Here is a 4,788-nt window from a genome sequence, read left to right on the forward strand (position 1 = left end):
AGCTAAAAACATAAAAACACTCTCCGTTAAATTATCTTTCAAATGAAACCAAAAAATTAAAATTGGTTTATCCGTTTAGGTGCTACGATGCCACAGACAGACAGACACGCACACATAGCGGTCAAACTTATAACACCCCTTTTTTTAATTCGAGGGTTAAAGATATAGTTCCCAAGGGCAGTTGCATTTAGTGACACTTGTTTCTAATGGCTTTTTTATATTTCTTGCGAGATAACTGCTTCACAATTCCTTCCCTATTGCTGGGCATCCTTGTCCAATTTACAGTGAACCTTTCAGACAGCTCGTTTAATGATTACTCCTGTAGCGTCTTGGAAGACAGATTGAATAGACTAGAGGATTTTAACGCTGCTAAGCTTACAGAGAAGATACCAATATGCTTTCAAAATAACAAATTCAAAAGTAAGTTATTTATCTTTTCTTAATTAACAGTTCTATTTTCAAGTTGTCTTATGCCAAATTAATACATTTTAAAACTCACCTGCGTTAATGTACTGTTTCATTTAATATGAACTCATGAAGGTGGTAAAAAAAACTTCTTACAAATAATTCTGATAAAAGAAAAAAAAGATGTGATGCTGATGGTTATAGAAAAAGGTAAATTTCAGGTCATAAGCAAAGTAACTGTACCTGTATATTCTTTAACTCTTTATCACTCTGACTAACATGTAATGTGTTATATAGGTACACCTATAGGTACAATACACAGTTCATTGACTAAAGGAATCATTAAATGATGAACATTGAAAAATATAGCAAATTATTATTTCAATTATGTATATGGCGTGTTCAAAAATTGTATTATAATAATCCAAGGAAAAAAAAGAAAAAAAAATTTTTTTCTATCTACGCCCGTGAGAAAGGAAGTACTTTTCTCATTCAGTATGCGAGAGAAATATAATTTCCGCCTACCTAGTGTGATAATGAATTCATTCCCGCACTAGAGCGGTAATAGAATTCAGTTACTATAGTTTTATTTAATTTTCTTTTTTTCTCGATAAGCCATGACAAATTTTTCATAATAGTTATCGTTTATTTTCACATTTTTGGCGTAGATAAAGTTTTGTACGATATACGTGTGATGACACATTATCAAAGTAATTCTGCGATTGTCCAACTCCACTACAGTTGAGTAAATCAACAGTATGCCCGGAATTTCTTTGATAGAAGTTCCTAATTTTGGACAGTGATTAGAATGAACTGGAAAAACCTTGTTTTGTTTTCCTTTGTAGTAAAAAAAAAAAACCAATAATACGTACCTTTAAAATTCTGCTTTCGAGAAAAAAAATACCTGAGGAAATTGTCATAATAAATACCATACATGTGTCAATAAATGAAATTCAAGTAAATAGATTTTCTTATGCTTGGAGGAAGTAAATTGTAAGCTGATTTCATATGGCATGTGCAAAATGCAAAATTTGCAATTATTTTTAGTGAAAGGATAAATATCATGTAATAATTGTTTTTATAAGAACAAATCCCATAAAAATTTAATTGTTTTATGAAATTCCTAGGTGATTTATGATATAAAAATGTGATTAGCCTGCTGGCTTCTTTATGAAATTGCTAAATTAATGTTAATGATTACACAATAAACCAATATGCAAGAATAACATAACAATGATAGTTCCTTTTTTTCCTATAAAAACTTCAAAAGCTCTTTTTAGTTTTTAGCTATTTAATTTGAAAATCATTTCAATCACAATCATTTTTGGCTATTTTCTGGTTTGAATATGGAATTATTTTTACAAAATACGGTAAAATTTTTGCAATTATATCAAACATGTGTAGATAATGTGAAATGTATTGTGCAATGTATTGTGCAATGGAAAATCAATGGTTCTCTTCGAATTTCGCAAAATAAATATATCAATAGAAGAAATCTGGATATTCCGTCAGTCATACTAGAGTAAACATTATTGAATCGATAAGAGCAACGTTAATGAATCAATTTTTCAATATTTATACGTTAATTACGATTCAGTTCAGTCTAACTGAGAACGGCCCTTTTGTTTATTTTGTTACGGAAATCTGTGGAATGACAAGCAAATGAACAAAACACAGCACCAACGCTGCCTATAGTTCTCAAAAGAAAATCAAATAATCCAACTGAGCAATTGGACCACCCTATATATTCATTGTGTAGGGCTTTAAGGTTTGCAAGTATTAGCTAATATACCTTTAAATACTTTTTTAAGTAAGAAATCAAATATATCTACAATGTACATATTGTAAACATTTTTATAGATCTATGTCAAATATTATGTAGTAAAATATTATAAACAAGTGCACATATTTAACCAGTTTACAAATGGTACAGATGTTACAAAAAAAAGTATTCCCACTTATATTTATTAATTTCGGATATGCCATACATTATTTTGAAATTAATCATGAATTTAAATTATTTTAATTTGCTTAAAGAAATTGATTTTGAGGAAATGAAATTATGTTGTAAAATCAATTAGCACAGTTTTAAAAGAACACTGTTATTTTACTAAGAGGAAATTGAATGATTTAATGGTTTACACCGTTGGCTTTAGACGAAATATCGTGTATTAAAAAAGCTGAAGTTTACACCAAGAAAGTATAATTTATAAAAAGAAATACTATTTACTGTATGTATTTTGCATTTTAAATGGCGTCGTGAATGACATCAATCCGTGACATACTATCACTTTGGTATATGCAAGTTTACAAGTATTTGCAAGTTCACTTGTATTTGTATTTGTAAGCTTACATACCCTTTCATATAACGTGACGTGGTACCTTCAAAGAACATCGGAATTGTGTAAGCTGTCACGTGACTGGAAGTATAATTTTAAAGAATTTATTTTTTATAAATAATAATAATCCTTATATTTTATAAAGATTAATTTCCCCGCTACGCTTTTCAGTGGCTATTATAACCAACTGATGTACTGAAACCCAGGATCTGCCTAGCGCCGAGTTTCCTAATTTCTTCTGTTCGACTATGGCCGGACCAAACCATTTCCTTCGCTGCTGTACGAGCGCCGGGCAGTAATAGAGAAAGTGGATCGATGTTTCTTCTGAATTTTCTCCGCATCAGTCACACGCGGGAGATTGTCTTTTTCCAATCTGGTGTTGGAACTTGTTCAGGTTATCATGCCCTGTGAGTAACTCTACGATAACTCTAATATCAGCTCTGTTTAGTTTCAAGATCTCCTCGACTCTGTTACCGAGCGAGTTTCCTTAACCCAACAGGCTTTTGGCGATTCGTCCTCCCTCGTAGCTGGTCCATGCCTTTAATTGTTGGTTTTTCAGATTATCTCTTAATCTGTTAAGACCTTCTTGGTATGGCATCCTCGCAAGCTTTTCTTGAGTGGGAGCCATGGTGGTTCCCAGTTTGGCCAGCTTGTCTGCTCTTTATTACCGTTCCAACCAGAGTGTCCGGGGATCCAGGTAATATTGACTTTATTGTGCCTCACCAGTCTGTTTAGACTGATTCTAGTCTCCTTGACGAGTCGCGATGACACTATACAGTTTGATAGCGCTTTGAGTGCTGCTTGACTGTCTGTGCAGATAATAATCACAACATCCTTCAAATTGGCCAATTGGAGGTGGTCAGCACATCTCATGATGACTACCAGATCTGCCTGGAATACAGTATTGTAACTGTCCAACTTGATGTGTCATTAGCCCTTCTTGGGTCGCAAAAACCCCGCGCCAACACCCTCTGCGGTTTTGGAGCCGTCTGTGAACCAAATTTGGCCATGTCTTGGTCCTCCGCTGACCTTCCAGCCCTCTCTCGTTGGAAGGCATATCTTGTAGAGTTGATCCTCCATCGGTAGGGTTCTGATTTTGTCCTGTGGTTCGTTTTTAAGAGCCAACAGCTTACCTTTCAAAAGTTTGGACAGGTCACTATTCCATCTTTTCAATTGTCCTATACAGTGTAGTCTGGATGCAGACCTCATTGGTGTACTTTTGATGGTCAGAGAAAGCTGAGGTACATCCAACAGAGCTCTAAGAGCCTTAAAACAGAGTTAAAAAGAAAACCATGAATTATGTAAAATAACTGTAAAAATATTTCGTCCATTCGCCTACAGACCCCCATAAAAAAGAATATAAAATACATTCACTATTATAACTTCACCACACAATCAGTTATGTATATATTTTAGTATTTGATAAAACTGAAACTGACTCATTTGAAAGATTATTGTTTACAAGGCAGGCAAACTATTCGTTGTTGTGGTTGTTGACTGTTGTTACTGTACTATATTCCATGAGTATTTTAGTGTGAGCACACAGTGTTGAGTATAAATGAGTAATACATTTCTTCTACAAACGATCAACAAGCATCATCAACTAATAACACTATCATCATCAGCCTACATAAGAGACAATTTCTATCGTGCTCCTCTCGTGATATATCATCATAATCATCACACACTCACCACAAGAGAAAATAAAATAAGTGTTTTGTTTGAATGAATAATTAAAATTATATAAAAATTAAAAAACAATTTTTATAAAATAAATAAAAGAGTTTTGTATTTTGAATTTTTATATCATAAGTATCTTAATCAGCTCTCATTTGTTTTCAAGAGACAAGAGTGTAACATTCATTTGTTTTAAAGAGATTAATTATTCAATTGTTTTAAATTTAAATGCGTTTTAGTGTTTATTTTTTTATTCTTTATAATAAATAAAAATAATAATAATAATTGGATAAATATAACTCATTTGTGATGGAATAAAAATATTATAATAATTATTTTATTGTTTATTAATATAAATTTATATATA

This window comes from Chrysoperla carnea, chromosome 2 (genome assembly GCF_905475395.1).
Source record: "Chrysoperla carnea chromosome 2, inChrCarn1.1, whole genome shotgun sequence".
Lineage (NCBI taxonomy): Eukaryota > Metazoa > Arthropoda > Insecta > Neuroptera > Chrysopidae > Chrysoperla > Chrysoperla carnea.